A 10,671-nucleotide genomic window follows, 5' to 3' on the forward strand; every position below is an offset into this window, starting at 1 on the left:
CTGAAGAGATGTCCAGAGTATACAACACTGAGACACCAAAGGGGAAATTAACCAAGAGCTTAGCCATTTCACAATAAAAAAATGGGCACCTGATGGGTGTCCTGCACATTAATATCCAGATCCAGATTAGGTGGCCCAAGCTAAGCGGTAGCACCTGAGGCAACAGGTGTTCCTCCATCAGCATCACGGTGGTAATGTGCCAGGAAAGATCTTTGTAAAGTCTAGTGTTTTATACTTCGTTTGGAAAATCACAAACATTCAGTGCATTGTGTTAAAATGAAAAGCACGAGTTCAACATGTCTGACAACCATAGTCACAACAGGGAACGTGTGAAACAAGGGATATGCTGGTCCATATAGTTTATTCCCTAAAGTTATACACTGGCTGTACATATTATTACTCTGTGGCACCAGTCACTGCTGCTGTATCAACTAAAGTCAATGAACAGTATTATCTTGGGGGCCGGACGCCCCGACGCTGTACAAGGAGGTCTGAAGCCTCTCGCACCTGTCTGGTCGCCGCCGTGCCCTCGCCACCTTCCGCACCTTCACAAACTAAACTATCACCAGTGGCTACGGCCCCGCACTGTTCACTATCATCCTGGGATATCCGGAGACACCGACCATCAAACATGTAACGACCAATATGCCACCTCTTGAAAATGATAATTTGAGAAGTAGGCTACTACAGTCTTTTCCTCACTTCCAGAGTTGGTGTTTGTATTGATTACCGAAATGACGAACGCATCAGCTCAAACGTGTAATTATTCGCCGTGTGTGTGTGTGTGTGTGTGTGTGAATAATAAGCGACGAGGAAAATAATAATTAGTGCGAGCACTTCAAATATGGTACTTATCTGAGTAACTGCACAGAGCTGAAGCTGATAGAAGGATACGATGTTTACGCTTCTGTGCGTCTTATATTCTTCAAAGTGTTGCTTGTTATACGAGCTAAAACAATGCCTCCTCGCGTCTCACAGAAAGCCTCAGACTGAGAGACAGACGCCTGTTGAGTTTGAGCATCGACAGAACGACATCGTTGAGTATGTGAAGAGACAACGGCCGAGGTAGGCTCCTCTGTGTGCATGCTATACTTGAGCTGACGGAAGAGTTCATGCCAGCTCCCCGGAAGGCAGGGGAGGCGACATGATGAGACACCGACCAAGACACACGTGTAGCCTACCTTAGGAGGGGCGGTTCATGGAGCACACGACTGCACTGCTTCGATCGCTATTTATGAGTCTCGATCCGGAGCATCCATACATGCGTCACGCGGCTGAACATATCGTTAACGGACTGTCTAAAACAAGCACATCAACGATAACAGCAATGGAAGGGCCGAGGCTGAAAAATTTATGGAGAAACATGTTTGGCGTACTTTCTTATTTTAACTATGTACCTACTTTCAGTCTTGCAAGCCATATACTTTTATGCAGAATGATATATTTTTTCTTATTTACATGGTATATAGTCTCGCAAGCCTTCGGTAAGTATTTTAGTGCCAATTATGCATGTTTTTATAACTTGAAATGATTTTCAGCCATTTCCAGTCTTGTAATAAAGTGCCTGTGACAACTCATCATTTGTGCAGCATTATATAACCGTTCTAAGGGTAAACATTTCGAGTCTTGCAAGCCGTCACTAGAAGAGCTTCTATAACGAGGAGGCAACAGTGGCGGCAAGATGAACGTGTATAGGGATCGCTAACAACACCGGCGTGAAGCGAGCACACGGCAACTGGCGTGACAAGGCGCGAGGGGATTCAGGACCCAAAACCTTATTAAAAACACTGAGCTGGCTTGGCGGCCGCGAAGATGCTAAAAACTTTGACTCTATTCAAGGTTACTTCCCGGATGAGCCCATACGCCTCCCAACCAACCTACCCGATACCTCTGATGCATTTGACTGGCTAGATGGAAGACATGGCAAGCGTGTGAGGGTGTGGCTGGCTGCTCGGGGGAGACGTTATTGGCATAGGAGTGGGAGGGGCGGAGGAAGAGGAGGCCCATGGGCTCATCGTGAGTTAGCACCGTACCTTCTGTGGCAGGAATTGTTCGCCAGTTTGTAAGTACCATTGTAATCAGTATTCTTAACCCTCAATAAGGAAAAAATATCCCTCCTGGAAAATAATTATTCAGCTGAGGTATGAAAGTGAACTATTGGTATTAAAGCGATTGATATAACTTTCTTTTCTTGAACAATAATCAATATCCATACCACAGATTGATTTTTCCAAGTATATTTTTTTAGGTATGTCTAAGTGTTGATAGGTATACTACGTAGAAATTGGCGAACAAACCCTAGCACGCCAAAGGTGCAGCACACACACACACACACACACACACACACACACACACACACGTACACGGTCGCACATATAAAAATAATATGGTATGTATGTATAGAGAGAGGTGCTCACCGTCTAATTTATAATACATCACACGGGAAGACCTGACCATCAAGCGCTGCCTCATTTATGCTTAATTAAAAATGTGTTATAAATCAACGAGTGTCCGAGGAGTAACTGAGCTGTTGACACACACACACACACACACACACACACACACACACACACACACACAGGGTTAAAATAATCCTTCGTAAACATATACGTATTCACAGACACATACAGAAACTTTATACTTTTTATGTACATCTGAAACACAAGGCTGTTTCTCTAACATTCGAGGTAAGACAGTGCTAAGATATGTGAGATAATGTAATAAATATACAACTTAAAGAAAACATTTATCGTATTCGCTGTGATAAGAGATGGAGAGGCGGGATTAAAGAGAGAGAGAGAGAGAGAGAGAGAGAGAGAGAGAGAGAGAGAGACCCGCCAAATCCTGCCTATAGACGGAATGCTAAACAGACACTTCTGTCTAAAGACCATGTTCTCCTGTCTAAAGGCTTGTTTCTCGCCGTGGATGTAATGGAAATGTAAAAAATATTTTTCCATGGTTTCTCCATGAGAATATTACAAGAGAAATACAGACCTCTCTCTCTGTGACAGTAATGATAATGACAATGATAATAATAATAATAATAATTATAATAATAATAATAATAATAATAATATGATAGGCCGCCTGGGAAATAAACTGTCAGTTGATCAACTTCTCCCTACAAAATATCTGCGTGATGGGGTTACAGTGAGTATTAAATATTATAGTTGATACAAAAGTCATAGCAACATAATGGAGAAGCCCCGCCCTCCTTCCCCCTTCTAAGAGACACCATTGGTTAACAACAGAATAAGCTCCACCCATTTCCCTCCGTCAGACGCGTGCTATTGGTGGCTGCTGGGGGGAACACGCATACGATTGGTCGCTTGGTTGGAGGAGGTGGAGCCTGTTCGCCTAGTTAATCTTGACACATTGTTTAGGCCTACTACTACATCGCGTGACCCGCCATGGCACATGTACTTTGATCGCCACACAAGCTGAGCACAATACTCTCTCTCTCTCTCTCTCTCTCTCTCTCTCTCTCTCTCTCTCTCTCTCTCTCTCTCTCAGGGGAAGGAACAAGAAAAATGATATGGAAGAGGGCAGCAAAATGAGTTGCTCTCCTCTCCCCTCCCTCCTCTTCTTCCCTCTTACACACATATCTTTCCACCTCACAACCCCTCCATCCCCATTCTTCCATTTTCTCTTCCCTCCGTATCTCGAATTGATGGGTGATGATAATAATAATAATAATAATAATAATAATAATAATAATAATAATAATAATAATAATGATAGTAATAATAATAATGATAATACAGTTTTCCTTCGCAGCTATCTCACAGCGACTATCGTAAGAAAAAAAATGAAGTCAGGGCGGCGAAGACCAGGACCAAAAGTTGACCAAGGGTGGCAGCCAGGGAGGTGGTGGAGGCGGCGGCGGTGGCGGTGATGGAGACGCTGGGCTCGATCTGCAAGAGACAAAGGTTGGTATTATATAAGACACTTTCGCTTCTAACATCAACTATTTCTAAAGGTCAAAGAGGGAGACAATCGAGTTCTAATGGGTGTTTCTTTAGGTTCATGGTACAGAAGAAGGGTCAAATTACCACCAGGATCAAAAAACTACTCCTGGAAATGCCCAAAAGTCCTAGGAAAGCATTGTCAAATAGGCGAACTTAAGCGACAAAATGTTTAGAAATACGGCCCTTTTGAACAGAAAATATCTTCAAGCTACACATCAGAGACCTAGTGAATATGAAAGCTACCTGAACTAACATTTATAACCTTGAGTATTACAATCAAGACGTAGTAATGGATGTGCATAATGTAACACTGATGGAAATGAAGATCACTGAAACTATAGTCTTCCAAATATGTCGAGGCCGGTCTGGCGTAGGCTTCCGGGGGTCCTTTCCTCCCCTCTGCTCTGCCACACAGTCCCAACACCTATCTCTTCCTCTCATATGTAAGCTATAGGTAACATATGAGAGGAAAAAATAGGTGTTGGGACTGTGTGGCAGAGCAGAGGGGAGAAATGGACCCGCGGGAGCCAACGCCAAAACGGACTCGACAATTTGGTTTCACTAATAAGCACGTGTGGTAATAAACAGATCAAGGCCTCTATAACCTAATGAAGAAGATACGTTGTGGCAGTTCATGTAATTAACAGTTAAGTGACTACATAAACAAAGCCACATATAGAAGATAAAATATAAATGAATGCCTCTATAAAATAATGAAGAAAAGTACTACTATAAGAAGCAAGTGCACGAGTAGATAATAAAAAAAATGAACGCCTCTCTAAAATAATGAATAAAGGTAGTGAAAAAAACTGGCCATGCAGATGAAAAACAAATTAATGCCTCAATGAAATAGCGATGAATAATACTGAAAAAAAACAAAACAATCCACGTGTCGATAGTAGGCAGAGTTATGTGAATCCTTTATGAAGTTTCAGTTTTCCCGCTGAAGAGAAACAAATGCAAGTGTAAATGATGAACAAATGAATGACTATATGAAATAACGAAGAAAAGTATTGAAATAAGAAAATACACGGATCGATAGTAAATGGAAATAAATAAATGTTTCTATAAGTAATGAAGAAAAGTATTGAAAGAAACAAATCAACAAATGAATGCACAAAAAAATATTGAAAGTACATATACATAACATATCAGATGGACGTGGCAATAGAACAACTTATAACATTCACGAGTAAATATAACAACGTGACAGAACAATAACTAACATATACACATAAAAAAAATATATGAGGGATAAAAATAACACTTTTAATCACGTATATGAACAACAGAAAGACAAGACAATGCAATATGATGAAATGGATACAATGATTACAAGCGTTGATAGTGTAGTAATGGAGAGATAATGAGAGAGAGAGAGAGAGAGAGAGAGAGAGAGAGAGAGAGAGAGAGAGAGAGAGTGTTATGTGTGTATGTAATCTGTGGTTAAGAATGCGTTGAATCATGCACCTTTTTGACACCACAGTTTCTAAAGATTGAAGAGTTAGTGTGCTGGGGATGGTCGGTGTTGAAGTCGACGGTCGTGCTTTCGGTGACGGCGCTGAAGTGACGGTTGAAGAAAGAGGTAAGAAAGAAGAAGGGAAAGAAGATGGTGGCGAGGAAGATGATGGTGCAGAAGAGAGAGAGAGAGAGAAAAAAAAAGACGACGACGAAGAAGAAGAAGAAGAAAATGACGAAAAAGAAGAGGTAGACGATGACGGTGTGGACTTCAAAGATGATGACGACGAAGATGATGCAGAAGAGAAAAAAGACGATAATGTGAAGAAGAAGAAGAAGAAGAAGAAGAAGAAGAAGAAGAAGAAGAAGAACAAGAACAAGAACAAGAAAAAGAAGAAGAGGAAGAAGAAGAGGAAGAAAAAGAAGAAGAAGAGAAGAAGAAAAGAAGAAGAAGAACTGACGACGACGAAGTAGAAGAAAAAGAAACAAGGGAAAGAAAGACGATGACGAAGACGAAAAACAATCAATATAGAACACACACACAAACAAAAGGTCGCTATAAGACACGCGAAAAGACTCTAAACCGTAAAAAAAATATATATAGGCTACCTCGCATTTTGAAACTTTTCGATGGCAGGTTATGCGCTTTCTGTGCAAGTAAGGCCAAGGGGTTTAGGCTATTATATGCATGACATCGCTTCCTGTTGAGTGCTAAATTAGAGGCGAATGTCATATTAGTGTGTGTGTGTGTGTGTGTCATCAGTGCGGCCGAGGCTCACTTTATATAGCCACCGTACCCGTACAGTGTAATTTCGTCCAGAAGCTCCAAAGATTCTTCTCAAAAAAGACTCCTTGAGAAGCCCCGGGTTCCTTCCCTCACCTTCCCTCCATTGATAACACTGACTTCTACCTCCCCCCTTTCATCCAACCAATCGCCTCCCGTAGCTATAAACAAGAGGTAGGGGCTTCTGGACCGACTTAGACTATAGTTTCCTTCCTTCCCACGTCCTTGGTCCGCCAGGGAGGTAGTGCGAGGCGTGTTGTGGGGAGTAGAAAGGGTTAAGTTGCGCGCTCCAAATACGGGCTCACGACATTGGCGGGGCAGGCAACAAGCACTCCGGAATGTCGGGTTGGTGCTGCGGATAAGGTCTTGGGGAGGCTGCCTCGTTGTGTGCTCTTACGAAACCTTAACTGTCAGGTGTGTGTGTGTGTATGTGTGTGTGTGTTTTCATTCCTATGGCGGGTCTCTTAACAGTTAATACACAGTTCACTAACTTCTTCCATCAAATGTGCCAAGATTTAAGGTTCACCAGTAAGCCAAACAAAGAGAATCACAATTATAGAAGCAGCCATACCAGCAGGTCAAAGAAAAAAAATTACAGTTACCCCAAGACCTTACCGCAACGCGCTGCCAACTACCGGGTCACGTTCTCAATCACTATATATTTTTTTTTCGTCTCAAGGTCAACCTTCTAATATCGCCCGCCTAGCTCCGAGGAGAGCGATAATGTTGTCGTCATTGTCTGTCTGTTTGTCTAGCTGTCTGTTACTAAAATACCTCAATATGGACTGACATGAAGGCACCATATAAATTTAAGAAAACCCTTATAGGTAAATATCTCAAGTGATTGATTTCAAGGGAAAACTCCGATGAAAATTGACTGAATGATGGCGAATAAGTAAAAAAAAGAGGCTGACTGAATAACTTCGGGCGGCCACATGGAAAAACCTTCCGTGCTTTGAGAGGCTCCAGTGGGTACCAGTAAGGGTAGGGAAGGGCCGGCCCAGATCCTGAGTTCTTGGATTCTTGCTTCCCACAAGGATGCTCCGGAACTTTCCGATCAAATTCGATAATGTGGTTTCTTTCTTCCAGCAGGGGAGGTTCATAGTTCCGATGAAGTTCGAAAAAAAGATAACATTGAACGTTGGCTGGCACTTTCAAAACAATGTTATGGTCAATATGGCGGATGATACGTGTTCAGTGGAATAAACAATTTAATTTTGTTGTAGTATTTTTAATTTCGGGTTTGTTTCTCCAAAGACGAATACATTGTGGAGATCGTTATTGAAAGTTGACTACGTATATATTGTTCAATAATACTAGCAGCAGCAGTACTGGAATTATCATTATTAGTAGTAATGGAATAGAAAAAGAGAGAGAGAGAGGTCAGGGGGAGGGACAGACAAGGTAAAATCCCAGTACTGGTTAACGGAGCTCAAGGTGAACACCCCTCCCCCCACTGCCCCCACTCTTACATACCATCTGCCGGTCCCCTCCCTCATCCCCCCTCCCTTCCTTATTACCATCTCTCTCTCTCTCTCTCTCTCTCTCTCTCCCTCTATCACCACAGTCTCCACCCACGAAATCAAGTTAAAATATATTTGTGTGTGTGTGTGTGTGTGTGTGTGTGTGTGTGTGTGTGTGTGTATAATAAAAGCTACTACTACTACTACTACTACTACTACCACTACTACTACTCGTCCTGCTGTTTCTGCTGATTATTCGAATATATATATATATATATATATATATATATATATATATATATATATATATATATATATATATATATATATATATATATATATATATATATATATATATATATATATATATATACACACACACACACACTGCGTAGTTAGAGAAAAAAATCTCTCTCTCTCTCTCTCTCTCTCTCTCTCCGTGGCACCGTTTCACCGTCAGCGTTGCACAATTAGTATTTTTCAGAACCAATAATTACCCCTAATGACGCCTCCGCCCCGCCCCGCCCCGCCGACCCGCCGTGACCCACGACCCACGGAGGTCAGCGCGGGGCGGAGCGAGGCCGAGAGGAAAGGAACCAGCAGGAACGCTCCCACAATGCAATGCTGCTTGGTGATGTGTAGCGTTCCTTTACCCTAAGTAACGGGAATGGATTATTTAGTTTGCTTTACCTGCTGGTTGGTCTATATTTACCTATATTGATTCTTTTTTCATATACCGTCATCTTAAAGTAAAGTCCCTAGATTTTCTTTCGTCACTTTCTGGTTTAAATCTTGTGCCTTAATACGTGATAGGAAACCACAAGTAGTCTGCCTTACAAAACAAAATTGAGTAGCAGCATAACAATTAAGAAATCACTCCCCAGGCATTGTAGAATATGACTTTCAGCTATACAAAACTTGACATCACTCTCCGTAAGCTATTTGAAAGGAACATATCTGTCTTTAATGGGGACTCGAGAGTATAAATTAACAATACCAGAATGGTCCCCACAGATGGCTAAATTATATGGATTGGCGAACTTCCTATGATGTTATGCTTATAGACTGTGCCAGATATGGTGCAAATTCATAAGCATGTGTATTATGCTCATCTGTTTGAGAATTAAGGCAACGCAGTCACGACGCCTTCCGTGGTGCATTGGTTAGCACGCATAGCTCAAATCCCGGACAGGGTAGCCGGCGCACAGCCCACCGAGCTCTTCATCCTTCCTTTCGGCCTGGTCAATGAATGGGTACCTGCATGGGGAAATTTGGGGAAGGTGAACTGTAGTAACGCTGGTGTCACCCATCCGCTGTTCCAGGTTAATTGGTTCTTGCCTACCACAGACTCAAGCGCCAGTGAGACGGAGATGAGCCCCGAGGCCACGCACACTATAGCTTATGTCCCCATCTTTACCTTTTATTTAAAGCGCAATACGTACAAGGTTGTTTTACAAACTAGTTACTAAAATTTCGTTTTTTTCTTTCTACGTAGTCTTCTGGTGTGTTGGGCAGGATGTTTTTTTACAATGCCTCCTCTTCAAGGCTCTCTAGACACACCCAAGCCCTGCACGACTCCGCTCACTCCGCGCCAGCCAGTGAGATTTGTGTCAATGGTTAAAGTGGTTAGTTATTCCATGAACGTTTGTTTCTCTCTGTCTATCTATTCATCTATCTGTGCCTGTAGCTGCATGTATCTATGCTTGTGTATCTGTGTACCTTCACACTTCTGTCCATGTATTTCTATCTATCGCCTGTGACTGTCAATGTATCTATCTATATTTATCTATCTATATACTTTTGTTTTTTTATTAATTTATTCACTCATTCATTAAGGATATACTTATCCAACGAAAACAAATTACGAACACGAAATGGAAGGTAAGGTTATCATTAAAGGGTCTGAATGTATTATTATACTGTAACCAAGTGGTCAGCGTGCAGGCGAGGTGGCTCTAGTAGCCCGGATTCGTATCCTGCCATAACCAGTTGGCATTGTAACCACCGCCAAGAGGTTGTGCTGTCCAGATCTTCAATCAACCATAGCTTCAGCGACCTTGGTCATGAGGTGCACGGGAAAGCAGCATGGGCTAAGCAAGAAACATTTCACGATAGCCACGCTGAATAAAACCCGCCCGCTCCAGTAATGGGCTGGGGCCGACTCCTGGCCTCCCAAAAGAGCCTACCAGTGCTATGGGCCACACGAAAATAAAAATACGTTCTCTCTCTCTCTCTCTCTCTCTCTCTCTCTCTCTCTCTGGTGCTATTATATATTCCTAACCAGTTACTTCACTTCCATAACACTTATTTGCACACACATCACAGCCGATCTTGGCGAACACAAAACTATGGCGTTAATATTCATGGGTGATCTGTATATCCTTGCATACTACTGCCAAGGTTATCTGTACATGTATTAAAAAGTTGTCAGCACATACATTCACGATACCAGGTTCTCCTTATTATAGACAATGGCCTTTGCTACCGTTCTCCACCTCTCTGGTATTAGTGCACTCCATCCTGCTCCATCCCGCCACTCCATCCTGCCCTTACTTCTATCATTTCTTGGTTGCGACTCTTGTTATTTTAAGGTGGCCGGGGGATTTACCGTCTCAGGGGTTCTTTCTCACTACCAACAACTAGTGGTCAGTTTCTTCCTTGATTTGTATTGGTTTGAGTGTGGCCTGAATCAGATCTTCGTAATTCATCACTCTGGCTAAAAACAAAATAATAAGTAGATGTAGAAGTTGAGTCTCACGCCGCGGCCCTGACCCTGTTCTGTTAAGAGGCCCGACCACGCAGCGGGCTTCATCGAGGCATCCAAATCAGGTGAGCCAATCAGGTGCCGCCAATGACGGGTGCAAAGCAAAACCTACGGGATCCCTGCGTCTCAAAGAGGGGAGCTCCTTCCATCCCCCTTTTTTTGTTTTGGGGGCGGCAGGGGTGGTGCAGGATTAACCGTGTGGGGTCCTTAAACATCCTAAGCCTCACGCAGGAT

The 10,671-nt window shown here is 42.6% G+C and overlaps 1 protein-coding gene across 1 annotated transcript in view; it reads right to left on the reverse strand.

Moving 5' to 3' along the window:
• Positions 1 to 344: 344 nt before the first annotated feature.
• The window catches only part of LOC126981039 (DNA-binding protein K10-like), a 31,849-nt gene continuing 21,522 nt past the window's right edge, over positions 345 to 10,671 (reverse strand). Inside the window, exon 2 of the mRNA XM_050831679.1 lies at positions 345 to 3,914. The gene's annotated coding sequence lies outside the window, so the exon portion shown is untranslated. The remainder of the gene's footprint in view (positions 3,915 to 10,671) is intronic.

This window comes from Eriocheir sinensis, chromosome 46 (assembly GCF_024679095.1).
Source record: "Eriocheir sinensis breed Jianghai 21 chromosome 46, ASM2467909v1, whole genome shotgun sequence".
Lineage (NCBI taxonomy): Eukaryota > Metazoa > Arthropoda > Malacostraca > Decapoda > Varunidae > Eriocheir > Eriocheir sinensis.